Raw genomic sequence first — 26,420 nt, forward strand, 5'->3', positions numbered from 1 at the left:
TATTCGAAGGTTATTTGAAGAGTTATTTCCTTTTTTTAAAATTCTTTTGTTTATCGCTATTATTTCTAATACGTATTAATTTTACCTTCACAAAACTGCATTTATTTATCTGAGTTAATCTTATTTTTATTCTTCCTAAATTTTATAACTTATTAAATGAACTAAATATAGTGTGCCAGCAGTTACGATTATACTATTTATTATATTATATTCACATTTAATTAATCCTATAATTTTATTATTAAAAATAAATACATACATTATTTTTTTTTTAATCTTTAATTTTTTTTATTTTTTTTTAATTGGAACTAATTCATATTAATTTTATCTTCACAAAACTGCATTCATTTATCTGAGTCAATCTCAATTTTATTTTTCCCAAATTTTATAACTAATTAAATAAACTAAATATAGTGTGCCATCAGTTACGATTATACTATTTATTATATTATATTCACATTTAAATTATCCTATAATTTTATTATTAAAAATAAATATAATATTTTTTTTTAATTGGAACCAATTCGTATTAATTTTATCTTCACAAAACTGCATTTATTTATCTGAGTTAATCTCAATTTTATTTTTGCTAAATTTTATAACTAATTAAATAAACTAAATATAGTGTGCCAGCAGTTATGATTATGTTATTTATTATATTCACATTTAATTAATCCTATAATTTTATTATTAAAAATAAATACATTATTTTTTTTAAATCTTTAATTTTTTTTATTTTTTTTTAATTGGAACTAATTCATATTAATTTTATCTTCACAAAACTGCATTCATTTATCTGAGTCAATCTCAATTTTATTTTCCCCAAATTTTATAACTAATTAAATAAACTAAATATAGTGTGCCATCAGTTACGATTATACTATTTATTATATTATATTCACATTTAAATTATCCTATAATTTTATTATTAAAAATAAAAATAATATTTTTTTCTTTTAATTGGAACCAATTCGTATTAATTTTATCTTCACAAAACTGCATTTATTTATCTGAGTTAATCTCAATTTTATTTTCCCCAAATTTTATAACTAATTAAATAAACTAAATATAGTGTGCCAGCAGTTATGATTATGTTATTTATTATATTCACATTTAATTAATCCTATAATTTTATAATTAAAAATAAATATATTAAGTAAAAAAAAATTTTATATTAAATTTTAATTAATTTATTTATATTAATAAAATAGGATTAGATATCCTAGTACTATATATTAGGTAGTACAATTTTATTAGAAAACCAATATAGATCAACGGCATAATTTTCTCTAGAGGAACTTGTTACTTCATCGATAATACATCGATGATACGATATCTTTCATTAACAATTTATATACCGCGATCTAAAGAATTTCTTCTATAATAAAATTTAAAATAATTTTATAAAAAGATAGGTAATGGTGGTAAAAGAATATAATGAGTCACATATAATTTAAAATTTTTGGAAAATTATATAAATATCTAATACTTAAATATCTTCTCATATTATCACATATCATATTCTTAAGTAGGATTTAGAAGTAATATTATTTTAATTATATTAATAATACTTGTATATGATGTTAATAAAAATGTGTACATATAGCATCTCACCTTTATTATATTATAAAGCAGGGGTCTGTTTAGAAGAAATTTGGGTCCGTTAACGGACCCTTCACAAAATATCTTTTCATAAAAACGGACCCTTCACAAAATATTTTAACTTGAAAACGGACCCTTCACAAAATTATTTTTCTTTTAATCGGACCCTTCACAAATTTGTTTATCTTCATTATTATTTTGTTAATCGAATAAACCCTTTCCAGGGCAGAAAACAGGAAAGATGGATGTAAACAAACGATTCTTCCATTATTCATCCGAAATTAATATTCTGCGTACAGTAGTATTGGCTAAATACCAAATATTTGTATGATTTTACAGTGTTGAGCCTAATCTTGCGTGTCTTTACAATTTAAAAACTCATTGAAAAAGTTTTTTTGCAATAACAGACCCTATTTGCACAAATTCATAAAAGCGGACGCTGGTTGAAAGAATGTGAGTAATTTTTTAACAATTTCACGAAAAACGGACCTTTCACAAAATGTCTGGACAGACCCCTGTAAAGTAAACAGTATTTTAAAATACTCGGATTACAAAGGGCTAGTACAAATATTATTAGTGATTTAAAAAGAAATATTCTAATAGTATTTGGACATTGTCGAGAATGACTAATTTCCAAATAACTTGCTAAATTGAAATTTTAACCACCAACCCATATAATGATGCTGTATACAAAACTGTGGCAAAATAGATATTTTTTTAAAATGGCTAATGCAAGAGCAATCAAAATATAAAAGTATATGAAACTATTTATTAATTTTCTTTTAAAAAATTACTGCGTTAAATAAAATATGGCATTGGTTCGATGTAAATTATTTTCTAACTATTCCCTTGATAAAATTTCAAAAGTTGATTTGGAATCTTATTTTTTTTTTCTCCAGCAGGTTGTCAATTATTTCGACTTTTGTTTGTTGTATTGTTTTCATAACTTCCTGTTTATTTATATTTTTAATTAAAAGTGAGAAAATTACAGGCCTGTAGTAAATATATGATTTTATTTTTGAAGGTTTTGTTTAAGTTTCAAGCTTTAAATATATCCACTCTTTCAAAGAATAAATTGGGTTCTGCAGACCGAATCACCAGTGCGTCGGACTTTTTTTCTTCTTTTTGATGACTTTGCACAATTGTATGGTTGTTTTTGGAAAGAAATACTTTCAAAGAATAGCGAGAAAATTACAAATCCGTTTGAGTTGTTTTCAAAAAAAATGAAAAAGGATATTTACCAATTTTATTTACTAATGTACTTAAATGTATGATAAAGTGGAGTATTTTGACATGTATAACAAGGATGTTAAATTAAAAAATTAATTTTAACAGAATATAATTTTTTAATTAAAAACAAATGATGAAATACAAATACTAAGCGTTAATACAGAAGCGAAGCTATTTAAAAAATATTACTTCAATGATACGCCTAACTACTGATTGTTGTTAGTTTTGTTTTTGCATTTCAATCAAGGGTTGCACAATTATGTTATTTTAAACTTATAATTAATTCTAATTTTTTTTTACCTCTTGATCTCTTACGCAATTTTATAACTTTCGTGAAAAAAATTCATATTTTTTATTTTTATTTTGATATCTAAAGAAACATGAATTGTTACAAAAAATATTATCTGAAGTACAATTTACAATTGTTTATTATTGCGAAATCATACATGTAAATAAACCATACACAAATCTATAATAAAACACTTTCTTAATATTACAAGAAGGTTTTATTTATGTTTTTAGTAATTGATTATAGAAGAACTGGTTTCAAAATTCTACCATGTTCATATTTAACCCTTTGACGGTTATGAACGAGTTCAGCTCGCAATCGAATTGTGCCTCATAATGCGCGCAAACGAGTTCCGCTCGGGAGCACGATTTTGACCGTAATGGTTAGTAACGAGCACTACTCGCGTAATGAAATTTTTCCCCAATGCGCGCTGACGAGCTGAGCTCGTTTGCCATTATTATTCTGCATTGACTCTGTTAAAAACGAAAAGTACGTAAAAACTGTTATTTATGTACTACGAATACTTTAAGAAATTTTTAAAACGCGTGAGGCGAGCTATCTACCGCATCCAGAGATATCAACTTGCTCCGATTTGTAAAATAGTATTTCCTAGTGATAGCGAAAGTCAAGTTACTTTCAGTTTAGTATTTTTCCTTTTAAGTAATTTTTTCACCACTAAATATCAAAAACTATAAGTAACATATAAAATGCAACGTTAACGCAACAATCTTCTGATTACTCTATCAAAAAGTAGGCGTAACTGTCCTTGTCCAACGAAATTTACTACATAATTTGCTACCACTTTATTATAACAATTCCAGAAGACGGAGCAGTAGGCATCGCCACAGAAGGGTGACATTTTCGGAAGAACGGAGGTGGAAAACAGATGCCACTTTCGACTACTGTTTGCACGTAATACTGCGCGAAATAATGAAACGAAAACTGCTCATTTCCCTGACCGTCAAAGGGTTAAAAGAAACTAAAATTTTATTAACTTTTAGCGCGTTGCGGCACACTTTGAATTTTACCATAGTGTTTCTTTTTTTTCTTTCTTTTTTTTAAATTGCCATGACTGTTGCCGATGAAATTGAGCATCATTTGTATCTTTGGTATGGAAAATTATCATCATTTGGTCACAGTGTTTCCTTTTAAAACTCTTGACGTCTATAAGCATCATTTGCTGTCTGTCCAAATTGTTCGCAAAGTTAGATTAGCTTTTGCGATTTTCAATCAATTTACTGACGCCAGTATCACGATATTTTTTTTCAATATTTTAACCTGTGTACACTGGGGAGCTACCCTTTCAGAGAAGCTGTGCACAGTAGCGAGAGAGGATTAAATTTCAAAAAAGTCAGATTTTTAAAATTCGATTTTGCTAAAAGTTCGTATTTTCTCATGTTTGTATTTTCTTATTCTTCAAAATGATTCAAAAAACTTTATAACTTAGAGTTTTAAACTTTATCGACTATTATGAAATAAAATAATTAAAAATTTATAAATATTAAATAAAGATTATATTTTGCATGGATTTCACTTTGGATAAACAAATTTTATAATGATATGAAATTTTTTTTTTAATTCGCTTAAAAAATTTTCAAAATATCGCGAAATACAGACAAAGTAAAATTAACATTAATTGATCCAAAATTTGGTGCACTTTGGATCAAACTCTTGGGTCCATATTTTCAAAGATTGCTGCTGCCCCTTATATTTTGGAAGTCAGAAATATAAATCCGTCAAAAAAAGGTATGCTTATTCAGGGAAAGTAATTTTTGTTTGTTTGTTTGTGATTTCGTAACTTAAGATATTCTCTGCTCTTAATAATTAGCATATTTGAAGTCACCTTCTCAAGCCATTGAGATTGAGTCCTAGAACGTGAAGATCCGATCATTAGATCAAAAGTTATTCAGGGTTGTCTATTTTTTTTTTGGGGGGGGGGCACTATACGCACTTGTACATAGCGTTTCTACCACCTTTTTTTATAGCTTTTTTTTATATTTATTTACTTATCTCACGTTTTTGCTCTCATTATCTCACTAATCTCAACTAGGTGCTTGCCGCTTTTTTTCCTCGCAATTTTCCTCCTCCATTTTATATCTGACTCAATGTACATTATTTTTTATAATTCACGCCTCATAATTTCGGCGAATCAGTAGATGCCGACTTTGGTCGCAAGTACTGAGATCCTGAATTCTCCGTAACTCGCAAGTGCGGTGACGACTTTAACCCTTTCTAAAGCCGTGGTAAATATGCTTACCGCCATTTTTCAAAGTCCGTGGGGAACATTTTTGCCACTTTTAATTTAGGTATCCATTTGTTAATAACTTCAGTTTTCTTGAAGTGCTTTTGAATAGAATTGGTAACCATTTGTTAGTTTAAGAAAACGAATAAAAGTTGCGAAATACATCTTTCCTTTTGAAGTTTGTAGCATTTATAAAATTTATTTTATAAATAATGAAAAATAAAAGTCAATAAGTTCCTAATAAGTCGTGGTAAATAAACTTACCACCAAAAAAATGGCACTAAAATTTAGATGAATTTTTATAATCTAAATGAGTTTTTTTTTTCTTACATCAATTACTGTTCTTAAAACAATTTCAATTCCAAAAATACTTTAATTTACCTTTACTAGAAATAAATGGCCCATTAAAGGGTTAACTAAATGCTTGCAAAATTTTTTCTTCACAACTTTCCTCCTCCATTTCACATCTAACTAAATCAACATTATTTTTTTTCAATTTACGACTCGTAATTCCGACGAATCAGTTGATGCCGACTTCGGCGGCAGGTACGGGGATCCTGAATTCTTCGTAACTCGTAAATGCGGTGACGACTTTAAAGTGATGGCCAAATCGAAGATGCTTTGCTCACCTTGTACTATAAATATTGTCGGAATCTGCGAGGTAAATATAAAAATATTGCATCGTTTCCCACAGTTCTTAGAAAACAATTAATGGAGATAACAAAAATGAGACGAAATTCGAACATTTCATAAGTTTGTAATCACCACTATGTGTTAATTAGCAAGGAAAATATACATATAATAGAAATATACCTTCCTAAACATAATGTAAATGTCTTATACCTTTAAAAAGATTATGCCTTTTTGCATTCACGTATATATACAGCCCCGTAAAAAACAAAAATAGGAATCAAAATTGCGAACGGGCTGCCAATTATTACTTTATTTGAAAATACTTCTATGATTAGTTGACAATTAAAAGCAACTTTTGAAAATTTAGTCAAAATTTTTGACATTCAGAGTTTTTGAAAATTTAGTCAACATTTTTAAAAGCCCCCCTCACGAGAGTACAGGAACAAAATGGCTTATAATATAAAGTTTTAAACAATTTATGTGTAGCGATGTGGAAAATATTTTTTAATCAAATTTACAAAACCTAGAATAATATGTTAAAGCATAAACTCATAAGTTATAACATTTCTTCTGGCAATAACTATTACTAAAAGAAATTTTCCCCAAAAGCGTGGAAGCCCTGAAAAAGTTACTCTTCCTTAAAAGTTACTTTCCCTTTTCATAAAAACCTTGTTTTTTAATTTGATAATCAAGTGCTTTGTCGTGTAACTACGTATAAAAGTGCTGCACTGTTTTGCTAATCAGTCAAAATTTACAGAAAGATTTTGAGTGATAAATGATAAATAACAATCCCATTTGTCTATGCCAACTATAGCACACATACAAGAATGCCACTGGCGACTAAAGCTGTTTAGAACACTTCAGAAAAAAAGACTTACCCACCTATTAAAAAAAATTTATTTCTTCAGATTTTTAAGTAAAAAATTTTAATATTTCTAAATAATAACGTTAATATAAATGATTTTTTTTTTCTAAAATGCTTACTGGCATCAGAAATTAAACTAATATCTTTATTATGCTTTAATTTGTTTAATATTTATGTTTTAAAATAATTCTCAATTACACTGTATTTTCAGTTTTAAATTTTATATTAGTATATGTAACCCTATATGTGTGATTTTCTTTAAACCTAAAATTGTAACTAACAGAAAAAATATCCTTTTAATTTAAACACTGTTTCAAAATAAATAGTCTCTTCTTATAGATTTACTATATATCTAACTGCTTTTATATCAATGGTGTATCATATTTAATTGTACTGATACCTCATAGCAGCCACTACTTTAGAAGAATTCAGCTTTATTCTATAGTTTTAATGCTAAATCGTAACTATTTTATGACACACAATATTCTTAGCTTGTATTGTTCAGTAGTAGTTAAGCTAGAGTAGTAAATTCTTAAAACAATTGTTAGTTCCTGTAACTATAAAAATATAAATAGATAATAAATTAAACATCTTCGTTGATGGAACAATAAATTTTATATTTCGCGACTATTTCATAATTTATTCTTAAAAACAATTCCATTTCAGAACGTCCGTTATTCCATCAAATAAACTGATGATGTGACAAAAAATTTTAAGAAATAAATTCTTGGAATAATATATCCTTTATTTTATATCAGCTATTGTTTTCAAAGCTGTTAAATTCCCGCTGAAATAATGTGAGAGAAAAAAAATTTAAAAAAAAGGCGGGAAAAGATAAATACAGATAATTTATTTAATTTATCGTTTGATTTTATAAATCGCTTTCATTTAACAAATAACCTTTTGTTTAAAGGCTAGGTATTTCATTATAATATTTATTCTTACATCACGATTATTAATTTTAAATGGCCGATAGGGAAAAATAAGGAACTGCTTACTTTTCTGCAGAATTTTAATCCTTGGTTCAAAGCATCAACTGAGAACAATTGTACATCCAACATGATGGCATTCGGCTAATAACAGACTTAAAGAATCCTTCTAAAAGTATGCAATATGCAAATGAGAAGAATCATAAATTGTAGATGATGGTACGACTGTGCGTGCAAGCGTGATGATTTCGAATGACTCGCATCAGTCACCGCGGAAAGTGAAAACGATCTAGAAATTAAAAAGGATCAAACAGCAAACGATGAGGGGAGAAAAAAATAAATAAAACTATCAATGAGGGTCGCCGTAGCACGTGACTTCGGACTTCTAAAGCAATGTGATTGTGTCACGTTCCGGATAAGGAAATGGGATTTCAAAGAGAAGGTCGAAAACGATTTTTTTTTCTCTCATTTTTGTCTCGTTCATTTCTCTAAATTTTTAGTGTGACAATGAATTTTACACCCGCACTGTTAGAAACGACACTGTGGGTCGATTTGCTTGTGATTTAATGACATCGTGAAAAATAAAAAAACAACTAAAATAAATTAAGTTTAAAGAGCTCGTCGAAAAAAGTTTTTAAAAATATTTCATATTTCTATAACTAGTGAGAACCAATCAATTAGTGTCCATAACATGGACTCCACAGAACATGAAAGTTAACAAACCCTTTCCGGTGCAATGTTGCCATTATGGCAACACTAATTCAACAAATGTTACAAGCCTCTAAAAATGTAAAACGAAGAAATGCAATGAAATGCGAAGAAATGGCAACCACTATTCTTTAATCAGCTTAACAGTTCGTTTCACTTAGAACGCACTGTTAATGGCCGTGGTCGCACTAGTTAATGTCCAGTTTGACTAAAATTTTCAATATAAATTTGCTAATCCGAAAAGGATTAATGAAAACGTGATGATTCGGTCAAAAATTCGAAAGAGCATAACTTTCTTTTTTTTCAATTTTTATTTTGCTTATTGTAGATTTATTTCCCATAAACATTAATGCTTTTAAGTATGCTCGTCCAATACTACAAATTTCATCTTCATGCATTCATTATATATAACTAATAAACATTTTAAAAATTTTGATTCAGAAAAACATAAACAATTTAAAATTTTTGCTTAAAAATAATATAATAATAAATAAATTAATAGTTTGTTTTTGAAGAGTAAATCGAGAAAAATGTTCTTATATTCATCCATTAATAGGCAGAAACAATTACGTGCTTTCGCAAGAATAAATAAATAGACATAGACATTCACAAGAATGAACAAATAGACATTCTCAAGAATAAACAAATAGACATAGACATTCACAAGAATAAACAAATAGACATTCTCAAGAATAAACAAATAGACATAGACATTCACAAGAATAAACAAATAGACATTCACAAGAATAAACAAATAGACATTCTCAAGAATAAACAAATAGACATAGACATTCACAAGAATAAACAAATAGACATTCACAAGAATAAACAAATAGACATTCTCAAGAATAAACAAATAGACATTCACAAGAATAAACAAATAGACATTCTCAAGAATAAACAAATAGACATTCACAAGAATAAACAAATAGACATTCTCAAGAATAAACAAATAGACATTCACAAGAATAAACAAATAGACATTCTCAAGAATAAACAAATAGACATTCACAAGAATAAACAAATAGACATTCTCAAGAATAAACAAATAGACATTCACAAGAATAAACAAATAGACATTCTCAAGAATAAACAAATAGACATAGACATTCACAAGAATAAACAAATAAACATTCACAAGAATAAACAAACGCATTTTATAACAAGTCTATAGCGCACCTAAGAAATTAACATAGCTCTCTTAACTCCTGAACTGAATTGTATAGGAATAGCTGAGTGCTTGACGCCCTTTACCTAATCGCTTAAATCTTAATCTTAATCGGTTCGATAAGGTGGTGGAAATGCAAATAGAGTAAAAGGTGTATTCTTGATGGCAGATGAGCTTTAAAGTATAACTATGTAGTTATCTACACAAGGTTGCCAACTTTCGCTTTTTGTAAAAATTTATTCTAGTGGTAGCTATGTTTATGTTTTAATACATTATTTTTTATTTATTTGGACTTATTTTCCACGCCAATGATTTAAAATTTTATATGCAGCGCAACTTCATTTTAGTTCTTTCTAAACAGGGCTTTTAACCCTTTCTAAAATCCATGTTAACTTTTCTGCCACTTTTAATTTAGGTTTCCATTTGTTAATAACTTCAGCTTTCTTGAAGTGCGTTTGAATAATTTTTAGTATAAGAAATTTTTAGTATAATTATTTAATATATTTAGTATAATTTAGTACATGCCATTTTTTAGTATAAGAAAAAGTATAAAAGTTATAAAATGCATAATTCCTTCTGAAATTTGTAGCATTTATAAAATTTATTTCATAAATAAAGAAAAATAAAAGTCATAAATTCCTATTAGGTCGAGGTAAATATACTTACCACTCCAAAAAAAATGGCATTAAAATTTAAATTAATTTTTTATAAGCTAAATTAGTTTTTCTTTTCTTATATCAATTACTATTTTTATATGAATTTCAATTCCAGAAATTCTTTAATTTAACTTTACTAGAAATAAATGGCCCTCTAAAGGGTAAAATGTTGGGAAAATATAAATTCGACGATTGGATAAATTAGACAATATAGAATATTTATTATATCAGGTATTATATTAGTCTATTATAATATTTAGACCAAATTATAAGACGCACTGTAGTGTTTTAATAATTGCATATTTTGCGCTAGTTTATATGCAATACTTTTATATTTAGACATAGGGGAGAGGGGGGCACATGTGAACATGGTATGTTTTACCAATATGATTTGAAATAAAAAATCTCGAAAAATTTTCAATTGATGGCAGTACTAGTCCTACCTCTCTGAAAAACTTTCAGAACAATGAGACATTTTGTTGATCTATTCTGACAATTTCTTTGTATCAGCTGGTGTTGCGTATATTATAATCACTCGCTTCTTCAAGTGAAAGCATAATATAAATCAACTAATAAACTAAAATTAACTATTGCAGATCATTATATGAACATTCAGGTAAGTTTATGACAATTATTCTTTTTTTTTGCTCAATTAAAAGTTCTTTATTTTTCAAGTTAGATTTTAGAAGGATGATGGGGGCACTTGTGAACAAAACATCTGGGGCAGATATGAACAGTTCACAAGTGCCCCTACATAGTATTAAGATTATTATCCTCATGATATTATAAGTTTAAAAAATATGCATGCATTTAAAATTATCATTATTTAATTTTCCATAATTAATTTATTAATTTTTCCTTCAAAGAAAAATTATTTTTTTATTAAATGGTTGATCGCGCATCACGCATATTAACTGATACTCCTGAGAAAATAGAATTGCTAAAGCTAAAAATGAAAAGATAGAAAAAATGAAAAAAAAAAAAGCATGAAAGAGTATTAGCGAAGAAAGAAAAAGGCCCATTACAACACTCGTGGAACATGAAGTTGCGAAAAACCCAATTACGGAAAAATTATTGTACAGCTGAAAAATTATTTTCTTATTGACAGTACTGTTGTACAATTTAAATTCACATAGTAAGCTACAACCCCCTCAGTATAATGCGTATCTATATCTGTTATATTAAAGATTTTTTTTCTTTGAAATATGATGATTGCTTTGTGTTTTTAATCTTGTTCATATGTGCCCCAGGCCTGTTCACATGTGCCCCCAATAGGGGCACATGTGAACAATTGAAGTCATTTTTCTAAAATATTATAAAGTAAAGAAATATTTTATTGAAAAATCTCAAAAAATTCCACGGAACAAAGAAAAGACTATTTAAACATATGGACTTTTTTACTATGAAAAATTGATGATATTTTTCGAAAAGTGAAGAAATAAAAAAATTTGTTCACATGTGCCCCCCCTCTCCCCTACATGGAATGGGTTTTAATTCAAGAGATTTTTTATACACTTCCTTTGCGTATTTCTTTTTAACGTATTGTACTACAATGTTAACCAATTGATAAACGAACGTAAACAAGTTCAAACCGGTTTCAATCACATGAAAAACAATAAATCTGTATAGTATCACCTGATAATTAAGATTTTACATAGAATCTTACAGTGCGTCTAATAATTTGGCCAGGGACTGTAGGTCATTGTAATCTCCAAGCTTCAGAACTCTAAAAATGCATTTTTTATTCTATAATTTGACATTATTAAAAAACAAATTTATTAAATATAACTTGAATTTTGTTCGCTAGGACTAGTTTTTAAAAAAACATTAAGCGGCATTAAAAATGCTACATTTTTTGTGACTTTTTACGATGCACTTAATTTATGATTGTTGAAAATGGTTGCAAAATTCAGTTGCACAAATTAACCAAATCGGTTCCAGCATCGAGTGTAATTTATGACCTAAGAAGAGCAATAGCGAAGTTATTGTTGTTTCTAATGTCACTTGCCACACGGGCAAGCCTGCTTGGTGAAACCGAGCAAACTTAAGGCGGAGTGTGCGTTTCTTGTTTTTCAGTGGCGCCATCTTATGGCCAAGAATTCGTCTTCAGCCACACACACGTCACAGCCTGTTTTATAGGGCGGACCCATTCACCCATCCATTCGTTCATCCGCAGATCGTAATTTTAACCTGACTCAGAACGTTCGATCTCCAATCCAGTACCCCCAGAGGTTTTGATTTGTTATGGGAACATGGAGGACTTTGCGACTCGACAGATTTAACGTGCATCAGTCACCATATACTTCGGCCGGCGGAGTTCGAACCCACGAACTCTCGAGCATGGGCCCAGCGCCCTACTGACCAGGCTATCCCGTTCTATTCTGCTTAGTAAAATAGTTAAAAAAAATATATACACTCTCTCTACCGGAATAATTTTCTGATTTGAAACTTTAGCTTTAAATTTTCAAAAATATGGTTTATTTCAAAAATCTATTATGAATCTATTTAAATATTTCTCTTAAGCGGTGACAGAGAACATTGTTATTTCTTTTTCGTTTTGGATAGAAATATCAAGCGCGTGAGCTGTCATAAAACTTACATATTTACAAATTTCTGAATGAAATTTTTTTTTCTCGTTCGGACGACGAAAAACTGAGTGATAAGTTGGAAAAATTGAAAGGTTAAAAGCGAATAGATCATATCAACAAACTAAATGTTTGATATTATGTTTTAATCATACTTATACAGGTTCAATAATAATAATATTAATAGCTTTACAGTGATATGTCAAAGTTCTGAAATTCATAATTATGCTTTCAGCTAAGTTGCGTATCCTTAATAGCAAATATTTTTTTCAAAGCATAATTATATTTTGCTTCTGCAAGTTTTTCGATTGCGTTTCCTTTATTTAAATACAAACTTTTTTTTCAATAATTTATTATTGACAAAAAATTTTGAATTTTTTAAAAAAGCAAATAATTTTAAAGATTTTAATAAATGATTTAATCTCTTAAGAAAAATTTAAGCTAGAACATGTTTCAAATGAATTTAACTTATAGTAATTCTGAAATTCATAATTATGCTTTCAGCTAAGTTGCATATCTTTAATAGCAAATATTTTTTTAAAAGCTAAATTATTATTTTGTTTCTGCAAGTTTTTCGATTGCCTGTCATTTATTTAAATTCAAACTTTTTTTTCAATAATTTATTATTGACAAAACATTTTGAATTTTTAAAAAAAGCAAATAATTTTAAAGATTTTAATAAATGATTTAATCTCTTAAGAAGAATTTAAGCTAGAACATGTTTCAAAGGAATTTAACTTATAGTAATTCTGAAATTCATAATTATGCTTTCAGCTAAGTTGCGTATCTTTAATAGCAAATATTTTTTTAAAAGCTAAATTATTATTTTGTTTCTGCAAGTTTTTCGATTGCCTGTCATTTATTTAAATTCAAACTTTTTCTTCAATAATTTATTATTGACAAAACATTTTGAATTTTTAAAAAAAGCAAATAATTTTAAAGATTTTAATAAATGATTTAATCTCTTAAGAAGAATTTAAGCTAGAACATGTTTCAAAGGAATTTAACTTATAGTAATTCTGAAATTCATAATTATGCTTTCAGCTAAGTTGCGTATCTTTAATAGCAAATATTTTTTTAAAAGCTAAATTATTATTTTGTTTCTGCAAGTTTTTCGATTGCCTGTCATTTATTTAAATTCAAACTTTTTTTTTCAATAATTTATTATTGACAAAACATTTTGAATTTTTAAAAAAAGCAAATAATTTTAAAGATTTTAATAAATGATTTAATCTCTTAAGAAGAATTTAAGCTAGAACATGTTTCAAAGGAATTTAACTTATAGTAATTCTGAAATTCATAATTATGCTTTCAGCTAAGTTGCGTATCTTTAATAGCAAATATTTTTTTAAAAGCTAAATTATTATTTTGTTTATGCAAGTTTTTCGATTGCGTGTCATTTATTTAAATACAAATTTTTTTTTCAATAATTTATTAGTGACAAAAAATTTTGAATTTTTTAAAAAAGCAAATAATTTTAAAGATTTTAATAAATGATTTAATCTCTTAAGAATTTACGCTAGAACATGTTTGAAATTAATTTAACTTATAGTATATATAAGTCCCGATATATAAGTATAGATGAATTTAACTTATATATCGGTATTGGGGAGCGTTAACGAACAGGAAATTGAGCCCACTAATAGTTAAAAAAAATCCTTTGGCATTCAAATAGTGTGTAAACACGTAGAAATCTAAATGAGTAGAACCACTGGTTTTTGCTACGAATTACTCTCATTTTTAATGCAGACTGAGAGATGATTTTTTTTTTTGAGTTTGCTTGAAGTTGTTTGAAGTTTTAATATGTATAAGCAATTAAAAAAAATCTCAGACTTTTAGGTATAAAGTAGATTTATAAAGCAATAGCGAAGACTAGATAGACATGCTCTCCTAATTCTAATGTTTTCCCACCAAATCTTTTCCAAGGACCATTTGAACCCTGAGTTCATATAATAATAACAAAGATTCTAACTGATGAATCAGAAGTGAAAGTAAATGAATGTGACCGTTTTAATTTCAATAAAAGCTAAACGTTTCCCTCTTAACAAAACTCAAACAAAAGAAAATTCTCAAAATGGCGTTAAAAACAATTCTACAAGAGTATGTTTACCAAAGGACATAGATCAAACACTGAATGTAGCATTGGAATCTTGCGCAAACATTTAACGGTTTTTACTAAAACAAAAGGAAAAGTTTAATGTTCACACAATGGCAACAGTTTTTCTGACTGGAGCACATGTGGTGTGTGCTTTTTGGCTGGGTCAGTGGATCAAAGAAGTTCCTGCCAAACAAAATGGCGGAAATCCTGAAAGGAAAAGTTTCGAACGCCTACTGTTTATCCTCTGTCTCATCCGTTATTACAAAAAAGTATGGTAATTCAATTAAAAAATATGAACTACAGAAAGAGCCTTCATTTAGATTCATTGGGGTATATAAAAGGATGAAGATCCAAGATAAATTTGTCAAAACATGACAGCAATCCAACGTGGTTGCTTTTGCGTTCTTTGCTGATAATGTTTTGCGGAAATAGTAAAATGACTATTAAATTTCAGTCTCTAGTCAAATTATCAGACCCATCATAAGATTCTATGTAAAATCTTAATTATCAGGTGATACTATACAGCTTTATTGTTTTTACACCACTGTAACCGGTTTGCATTTGTTTACATTCGTGTATCAATTGGTTAAATTAGTAGACGATGTATAATATAAATTCAACGATTAAATGAATAGACGATGTATTATATAAATATAGAATGTTTATTATAACATGCATTATATTGTAATAATTAGATCAAACTATTAGACGCACTGTAGTTTTTTTTATAATTACATATTTTGCACGAGTTTATAGGCTATACTTTTATATTTAAACATACATGTGATGGGTTTTTATCCTGGAGATTCTTTATATATTTCCTATTTGTAATTATTTTTAACGTATTGCATTACAATGTTAACCAAGTGATACAGGAACGTAAGCAAGTGCAAACCGGTTTCAGTCGCGTAAGAACAGTAAAACTGTATAGTATCACCTAATAATTAAGATTTTACATAAAATCTTTCAGTGCGTTTGTTAAAAAATCAATTTTATGCAAGCGTATTTTCTTTTTTTGCCTGAGCTTAATCATACTAACGCAATGCTCCCTAACTTTCCATTGCCGGGGACCTGTCAACGTTTGATAATTTTACCGCAGCCCACAGAGGTTGGAGGGACATTGATAGGTTATATTTTACATTGTTTTGATTTAATAATTTTATTTAATTCTATTTGAATATGCCTTCAAAATAAAATACAATTACATACGAGGTTTTGGTGCGTCTAAGAAATCGTACAAACCCGAGAGAAATACACTACAGTAAATAAAATGGAAAAACTTTAATTTTCCTTTGGAGAACCAGAACCATATGATCCTCGGACTAGTATCTGTCCTCTGCACTAACTGTACTAACGTATTTCATTGGACGGATTTTATAGTTAGACACTTTAGGCCACAAAGCTGTCCTTTTCACAGGTATCATACATTTTCTTTCATTATTTTAGGACATGAGGTGATTTTATTTTAATTTATTTTCTATTGACATTTTATTTTAATTTTTAGTGGAGTGGCAAAATTTATAGGGTCGCATTTTATTATTTATTAAATAAATACGGTTTAAAATGATTTTGACTTCCATTGCATTTGAATTACTTAGACAAATATGTAATAAGCTTGTTAGATCTCTGATAGTGTTTTTAAGTGTTGGCTAAATTTTTACGAAACACCAACGTACAACCTGAATTTCATTGACTTTACCACTAGGAAAACTGTCTCTGAGAAGTGTCAAAGTTGGTCATGTGAGTAGTGATGGCTTAGGGCAGTGCTTCCCAAACTTATGACTTTTGTGTACCCTTTCTAAATTTTTGGTAACGCTGTGTACCACTAATAAAAAAAATGAATGTATTTTTTTCCATCAAAATGTTTTACAAAAGTTAAAAATCACAACTGGTTGTTGACACCACTAATTATTAACTGTTAACTCTGCAAAAAAGTTAGCCAATAGAAAAATACACAATCGTAAATTTTCATGGTTAGCTTCGTTTTTAAATAAATGTTTTAGAAATTTTCGTTTGTTATCGCGTAAAAACGCGTACCCCCGCTAAACTATTCCCGTACCCCTGGGTGTACGCGTACCACACTTTGGGAAATGCTGGCTTAGGGGATAGAACGTTCGCAGGGTGGCCACCCACCTGGAAAACCTTGAAAACCTGGAATTACCAGGGAATTTTTTTTATAGTGGAAAAAACCTGGAAATATCAGGGAAATTTGGATAAAAACCTGGAAAATCAGGGAATTTTAAAGAAAAAGCTGGAAATTTTTTCTTTGATAATTTTTTTAATTTCACTAATTTAAATTATTTACTAATTTTCTTAAGCTAAATTATTTCATCCATTATACCCACTTTTTTTAAACGGAAATGTATCGCCAAACCGTTGAAATATCATCAACTTATCGATACTTTGCTTGCATCAAAATTTGTTCCATTACAGCTCTGTCAAACTAGAATACCACACAAAATTCTCCCACGGTTGCTAAACAAATGCAGAAACCTTTGACCGCTATGGGACTGTGCAATTTAAGAAAGATTTTGGTGGAGATGGAAAAAGAGATTAGGATATTAGCTTCTGTTTTTAAATTCTGTCCTTGGGCTGAATATATTTATGGCTCAAGTTTGTTCCGATACTCTGGCGGTAATTTTTTTTTTCTATTTTGACAAAATATTTTTGTATTTTTAACTTTATAAAATTCTCCAAAAATCGTTGGTTATAATTTAATAATAATAGATTTTATATTGCACTCTTTTTCTGAAAGCTTTTCTACTCCCATTCAAAGAAATCTGTGAATTATTTTTTCTCAACAAACCAACCAATCGCACATTTTTTTTTTTTTTACAATCGCTAACAGCAATGTTTGTCGATAAATTGTTACAATTGTTGCATTAATGCTAATTTTTTCTATTTCATTTTAACCTTTTATAACATATATTTAAAAAAAAAATTTTGTAATAACCAACTATATATTAATATTTCATTTTACTCTTTTGTTGGTCAATATATGATTTTTGATTCAAAATTTTGTACGAAAGCATTTGAAAAATAAATAAAAAAATCTTGCCAAATTGTCAAAATAAATTATTTTTTTTCAAGATGATATGTTAAAAAAAAATAACATTTTGAATAAATTATTTTATAATAAAGACACTTTTCTTGTACACATCCTACACTTTGTAAGAAAAAAGAAACAAAAACCTGGAAATTTTAAGATTTTTATCTGGAAAACCTGGAAAAATCAGGGAAATTTGAAATCTGATTTGAGTGGTTACCCTGGTCCGCCTTCCAGTGAGGTTGAAGTGAACCGGGTTCGAATCCCAGCTATGTTTGGTCGATACGAATTCCGCATCCGGCTTGTACCGACTACAGTGCTAAAGTAGAATAGCCTTAGTGATAGACAGATCATGGGGTAGAGTCCCCTTGCCGTAAGGCTAACCGTAGGTAGATTTCTTGTCTGTATCATCGGCATAGAAAGCAATTAGATGAATGGACTCAGCACTCTTCTTAGGAAAATCGAATGTAAACGAAATATACTATGTCTATCCCATACCCGCCAACTTGCCCCGAGTTTTTGGAACATTTTTATCTAAATATTTCCAGTGCCAGTAAACCTTGTAATTTAATAAATTAAATTTTAGAATGGATATTCCCACCACTACTCTAAGCAACTAAAACATATGCATTATATAGAATCTATTAACTTTGCCGGAGATGTTAGAATGAATATAATCTCGATCCTCATTGGTTCTTGAAGCGTGGCATTTTATTAAGTTAGCAACTGTTCTTTCCATTCTATTCCGAGTAAGCCAAGCCCGTCAAGTATCAATTCTCTTAAGTGACACATTCTATATTCTGTCACAAAAATTCTTTCTCTAATATTTCAACTCTTTCATTATATATTTATGCGGAAACTTAACACAAAGACAGGCACGAAGCCATGTAGAACATAAACAAACTTATAATGCATCGAAGTTGCCAGGTACACCAAAACAAAAATATATCGCAGTTAGAATAAAATACGTAAACAAATAATAAATCAAAATTAACGTTTATGTGTTTAATTAACTTATTATTAAATAACATTCTAACTTTTTCTAGAGAAACTTAGTTCTACTTTAATACGCTGTTATGTTGATAAAGATTAGCTGGAGCTGACGTCGTAGGTCACATGTGTGGGTATGAGAGGTCTTCTTCTTCCTGAAGTGCAAGTACCCAATCGCGAGTAAAAAATAAAGAACAATTTACGTTTAAGTTAAATATTCTGAGAAATTAGGGTTACCGGTTGCCAGCTGTGATATCAGACTGTCCCATTATGATTGTCTATGTTCCATTTATGTCCTGTCCCATTATGATTGTTTTAATAGTGTTATGTGAATAAGAATCAAGTCACGTCTTTGTTTTTTGGAAAAATTCTTTCTGGTGGCAGCCAGGTTTATGATTTAATGTATGATTCGTTGGTTTGTAAATGTAATCTAACAAGTTATTTTCAACATGAAAATGATTCAAAAATTCATAAAAAAAATAAAAAAAATGCCACGTTATTCCAGCTTTCACGTGCTGAGGCATTAAAAACGTTGGCGAAATTTTAAATAATTCTAAAAGCTTAAGTTTTTAATTGTCTACTACTTCACCAAATATTTCGTGAAAAGTGTAGCAGTTGGCAGCCCTGCAATAGTGATGGCAACGTCAGTAACTTTATTTATTTTCATATCTAAAGAGACTCTTAACAACGAACTTCTTGTCTAACTTTTAGTGCAAAAAAAAAAAAAAAAAAACATCTGATACAGTAGGGGAGAGTGGGGTCAATTGTAACAGGGTACGATTGTAACAGAGCAAATATTTCGAGTGACGGGTTTTAGATTTGGTTCCTAGGTGGCGAACAAGGTGTATTTAATAAATCTACATGTACACCCCTGCTGGCAACCATTTTTATGTACTTTTGAAAGAGTTACATCACAAAAGATATTTTCACGCTACGTAAGTACTTTTTTTGGTATTAGAATATTATATTGTAACAAAGTAATTTTGTTTAAACAAATAAAAATTATTAACCGAATATGTAAGTGGACGCCTTAATTAACATTTTGAGAAAAAAAGAAGATTAGTTTTGTTAATTTACTAGCATTGTTTTTAACAAATGAAGCAGAAATGGCGTCTTGGGGACAATTGTAACAATAAGTAAAGGGACAATTGTAACAGATGAAAATAAATAATTTTATGTTTACGAACCATTACTTAACTGTTTAAGAACCACCATTAGTTTCCTATATCATTTATATTATGTTGCATGTGCATTATTTCATTTGTCACCTTTCACAGCATAAATTAAAATTTTTAACCCCTTAAAGTTTAACCCTTTAGGTCTCTGCTCATCATTATTTTGACTCCTAAAATATCATTACTATTTTGATCAATAAAAAAATATATCACAACTGTGATAATATGTATAATTAACTATGTTTTAGTTGAATTTATGAACTGTTACAATTAACCCCGTAAGTGGGGACAATTGTAACAAGTGCACGACTGTCAAAAATTGTTAATAACTGATTTAATAACATTTAAAATAAGGTTTTTTTTTCTAGTAGAGGATAGTCTACTTTACTCGTCTGTCAATTAATACTAATAATATATTGGAATTTTTGTCAGTAAAAAATAGTTAAGTAAAAAATATTACAATTGACCCCACTCTCCCCTATACTCTCGATATTACAAAGTTGAAGGAACGCTAAAAAACATTTTGAGATAGCTAGTTTTCGAGATAACAAGTCCTCCACGAAGGCAAATTTCTCCTAACACTCGATCCAGGAGTTCCCTTGTCTTCTGGATTGGGTTAAAATTGCAAGGCTACGGAGTTGAACATTATTAATCGTAAACCGAAAAAACTGGGTCAGCTGTACAGCGACGGTTATAATATAAAATAAAAAAAATTACAAGTTCAGAGCTAAACATGTTCTAAAAAGTAGAAAAATTGGTTCTAAAATAGTACTCTAAAAAGTAGAGTCAAAAAAATATCTAATACAGTATTCCCTCGATATCTTAAAGTTGAAGGGGGATGCTAAAAAAATCGCGACAATGCGAGTTTTCGAGATACCAAGTTCGGAGCTAAATATGTTCTAAGAAGTAGAAAATTTTATTCTAAAATAATACTCTAAAAAGTAATGAAACATAAGAATTATTACTAATAATTATGTATGTAATGATAGTTGATTACAAGTCTAAATGCAGCAATGATAGTTTTTAAAAGTAACGAAGAATAACTAACCATTAAATAGAAAAGAATTGGTTTATAATAAACGTACATTATAATTTTTCCGAAAAAAATTCATTTTCCATTTCGAACAATATTCGACATAGCGAGGTTTTGAGAAGAAACTCTTCGAAATAGGAATTCAAATTAACATAAGATGGATATGTAATGCCAAGGGGAAAAATAAATTTTTGACATAACAAGGTTTTCGAGATATAGAAGTTCGAGATATCGTGAATATACTGTAATATATATATTTTTTTTTTAAAAAGAAGATATACAACACGAATTGAACCAGCTCGTTTTACCCATTACCTTTAAAGTGATTTTATTCTTAATCGTTCTATGCTTTTGCGTTTAAATGTTCCTTAGTTAAAATAAACTGTTTTTGCATATCTGACGATGACGTTAACATTCCTTTAAGAATTTTTAATCACACTATGTACTGGCCAAATTATTAGACGCATTATAAGATTCTATGTCAAATTTTAATATCAGGAAATACTATACACCTATTTATTGTTACTATTACTATTTATTTATTGTTTATTGTTGTTTATTGTTTATTGATACTATTTATTGTTTTGTTTATTGTTTATTGATACTATTTATTGTTTTGTTTATTGTTTATTGATACTATTTATTGTTTTGTTTATTGTTTATTGATACTACTTATTGTTTTGTTTATTGTTTATTGATACTATTTATTGTTTTGTTTATTGTTTATTGATACTATTTATTGTTTTGTTTATTGTTTATTGATACTATTTATTGTTTTGTTTATTGTTTATTGATACTATTTATTGTTTTGTTTATTGTTTATTGATACTTTTTATTGTTTTTACGCAGCTGAAACCAGTTTAAACTTGTTTAGAATCGTGTATCAATTGGTTCAATTAGACGATGTATAATATATACTCGCCGATTAGATAAATTAGACAGATATATTAGATAAATATAGAATATTTATTATAACAGGTATTATATTGTAATAATTAGATCAAATTATTAAACGCACTGTAATTTTTTTTAAATTACATGTTTTGCATGAGTTTATAGGTAATACTTTTATATTTTTAAACATACATGCAATGGGTTTTTATTCGGGAGATTCTTTATATACTTCCTATTTGTATTTATTTTCATCGAATTGCATAACAATGCTAACCAAGTGATACACGGACGTAAGAAAGTGCAAACCGCGTAAAAACAGTAAAACTGTATAGTATCACCTGATAATTAAGATTTAACATAGAATCTTACAGCGCGTCTAATAACTTGGAACCTGAATATCTTTCTTTATCAGACAAATGTTCCTAAATCTTAATTATCGGCTGTATAATATCACCTGATAATTAAGATTTAACATAGAATCTTACAGCGCGTCTAATAACTTGGAACCTGAATATCTTTCTTTATCAGACAAATGTTCCTAAATCTTAATTATCAGCTGTATAATATCACCTGATAATTAAGATTTAACATAGAATCTTACAGCGCGTCTAATAACTTGGAACCTGAATATCTTTCTTTATCAGACAAATGTTCCTAAATCTTAATTATCAGCTGTATAATATCACCTGATAATTAAGATTTAACATAGAATCTTACAGCGCGTCTAATAACTTGGAACCTGAATATCTTTCTTTATCAGACAAATGTTCCTAAATCTTAATTATCAGCTGTATAATATCACCTGATAATTAAGATTTAACATAGAATCTTACAGCGCGTCTAATAACTTGGAACCTGAATATCTTTCTTTATCAGACAAATGTTCCTAAATCTTAATTATCAGCTGTATAATATCACCTGATAATTAAGATTTAACATAGAATCTTACAGCGCGTCTAATAACTTGGAACCTGAATATCTTTCTTTATCAGACAAATGTTCCTAAATCTTAATTATCAGCTGTATAATATCACCTGATAATTAAGATTTAACATAGAATCTTACAGCGCGTCTAATAACTTGGAACCTGAATATCTTTCTTTATCAGACAAATGTTCCTAAATCTTAATTATCAGCTGTATAATATCACCTGATAATTAAGATTTAACATAGAATCTTACAGCGCGTCTAATAACTTGGAACCTGAATATCTTTCTTTATCAGACAAATGTTCCTAAATCTTAATTATCAGCTGTATAATATCACCTGATAATTAAGATTTAACATAGAATCTTACAGCGCGTCTAATAACTTGGAACCTGAATATCTTTCTTTATCAGACAAATGTTCCTAAATCTTAATTATCAGCTGTATAGTATCACCTGATAATTAAGCTGTATGGTATCACCTGATAATTAAGATTTAACATAGAATCTTACAGTGCGTCGAATAATTTGGAATCTGAATATCTTTCTTTGTCAGACAAATATTCTTAAATTATTTTTTTAAATGCATTTTCTTAGGTATTGCAAGCTAGCAGAAAGCTTCATGGCCTTAAAAATAAACTATTTATAAAAATTTATTTCAAATATGAGCAACATTCTCATAAAAATGTACCGTTCTTATATTCTAAAATTTTTTTCTTCCTTTGTTTCCCAGAAACCTTGCATTGTCATATGTGTTGCAGCACTACTCTTCCATATTATGTCTTTTTAGAGTGTCATAAATTTCCACTGTGGCAAAAAACAGTAAAAAGAGGATAGGCTGTGGATCATATTCAAGGTCGGCTTAAATTCAAAGGTTACCTCCATTGGACAAAGTCAAGCGAACGTCGCCATTTTTGTCCTTTTTCGTAAAAAGACCATTAAACCTTTTCATGTATTTTCGACCTTGCCGATACTTCGTGCAAATGGGAGATAAATAGTCAACAAATCGCTTTTATACGTAAGCGAATGATGGCAAATCATATTCACTTTTGTTTTCTTTGTATGTTAATAAACAAATTGCGCGTAGATAAATTCCGGCTCGTTTGTAATCTGTTATTTTCTGTAATTAGAGAGGAAACGCTTGATTTGTAATTCGAGAGAATGTTTGTGATTATTTATTTAAACGACAAAGGGATATGTATAATTGTAAGAACATTCCACGGTACATTTTTGTTAAAAACTCTTCCACCAGTGTTCAAAACCCTTAGACGCTGACCGGTGCCGGTCCGTGGGTCAAATGATGCCGGACCGCCCAAGGAACATTAAATTATATCCATCTTATATACTGTTTTTTTTCTCTATGGACGAGAGGTTAAGTAAGAGCTGAGATAAAATTTAATCTGAATTAAACTTAAAATCAACATCCGTTACATAAAGCCGTACCGTTAGAGCATAGTAACTGTATTTTGTTTTGTAGGTAGGTGGGTACTATATCTACGCCGCACTACAGCTGCACAATAGGCTATTGGCGACGGTCTGGGAGACATCCCTGAGGATGATCCGAAGACATGCCATCGCAATTTTGATCCTCTGCAGAGGGGATGGCACCCCTACTTTGGTAGCCCGATGACCAGCCCGCGAAGTCATGCACTTTACGATAGAACCGTTTAACGAGAACCGATACCGTGCACCCTCAGTCCTTACGCAGGCTGATCAAAGTGGTCACCCACCCGCTTACTGACCAGAGTCAGTAATGCTTCACTTCGGTGTTCTACTGGGAACCGTGTCTTTACAATCTACCCACTGCGGGACCTGTATTTTGTTTCAAAATAATGTTTAAATGCAGTTAAATTTGAAATTATTAAATGAAAACCATCTAAAGTGAAAATAATGAACGCCTCCTCGCAGCCGGCTCAGTAAAATAATCAAAAGTAGATCGGTCCACTGCGATTATAAGGTTGGGGGGCACTGTTTTACATAACCCAGAGTGTATTAATCGTAAGACACGATTCCTGGTGCATCAACCGAAGTCAAGCATCACTATAGTGGTCGATGAACCGGTGGGTGACCACTTTTATCAGCCTATGAAAGGACCGAGGGGCCACGGTATCGATTCTCGTTAAACTGTTCTACCGTAAAGTGCTCGACTTCGCTCGTTGGTCGTTGTGGCACCCACGCGGGGAAGTCTTCCCTTCTGCATAGTATCAAAATTGTGGCAGCTTCTCTTCGAATCATCCTCAGACCAGACCGTTGCCAATTGCCTATAGTACAACTCTAGTACGAAGTAAAGAAATTATTTTTACTATAACAGAATTGCATATGAAACTGAATTAATTTAGGGTTTTCTGAAGAATTAAAATTCCAAAATGTTAAGACTTAAGCGAAATAAAATTTAACAGAAACTAAAATTTTTAAACCATATTCATATAGAGGATGATTTAGGACAGCGTTTTTGTTTTATAACCGTAGTTGAACAGCCGACCCAGTTTTTTGGATTTCCGGCTACTAATGTTAAACTCCGTAGTCTTGTAATTTTGATCTCAATCAAGAAAACAAGGGAACTTTTGTATCAAGTGCTGGGAGAAATTTTTCTTCATGGAAGACTTTTTGATGAAACTAACCCGCATTTGCGTTACATGTTGAGGAATACCACGAGAACCTCCCGCGGTTAGCCTGACGGCAAAAGGACTCTAACCCGTGATCCATCTACCACTGAGGATATTAACCGTCAGCATTGTGGTTGGTGTAAGCCGGATGCGGATTCGTATTGACCAACCAATTTGATCCTCTGTAGATTGGATCGCTCCTCTGTTTTGGTAGCCTGATGACCTGCGCGCAAAGTCAAGTACTCTACGGTAGAACACTTTAACGAGGGCCAATACCGCACACCCTCGGACCCTTCGCAGACTGATCAACGTGTACACCCACCAGCACACTGACAGCAGCCAGTGATGCTTGACTTCGGTGATCTGCTGGGAACCGTGTCTTTACGTTCAGTCCACTGTGGGACTGTATATTAATAAAATCCCATAATAGAGTTTGAAATTGTCTTCGAATTTGAATTGAAATCCATGAATAGAGTTTGAGATTTTCTTCGAGCATTGTAATAACATTGAGCGGTAATTATAAAAGCACGAATCTCATGGGAGCGTGAATTTCTTTCATGAATTCTCTTATCTAAATGTATCTAAATTTCCTACACATTTTTCTACAACAAAAGATTTATTCTTAGAACATATTAATAAAGTGCAGACCAAAATTTCATTGGAAAAAGTTGGACATAACCTACTCCTTATGTCTTCTCTTTTTCCCCCACGTAGCTAATACTGATTAAATTTTTATTTGAATGAT

The 26,420-nt window shown here is 29.6% G+C and overlaps 1 protein-coding gene across 1 annotated transcript in view; it reads right to left on the reverse strand.

Annotated features, from left to right (window-relative positions):
• Positions 1-8,081, reverse strand: part of LOC107437961 (uncharacterized) — a 100,539-nt gene extending 92,458 nt beyond the window's left edge. The window contains exon 1 of the mRNA XM_016050113.4: positions 7,860-8,081. The gene's annotated coding sequence lies outside the window, so the exon portion shown is untranslated. The remainder of the gene's footprint in view (positions 1-7,859) is intronic.
• Between the last annotated feature and the right edge of the window lie 18,339 nt (positions 8,082-26,420).

The sequence above is a fragment of the Parasteatoda tepidariorum genome, chromosome 5 (genome assembly GCF_982258835.1).
Source record: "Parasteatoda tepidariorum strain Cologne lab strain chromosome 5, Ptep-v5.0, whole genome shotgun sequence".
In the NCBI taxonomy this organism is placed as follows: Eukaryota; Metazoa; Arthropoda; class Arachnida; order Araneae; family Theridiidae; genus Parasteatoda; species Parasteatoda tepidariorum.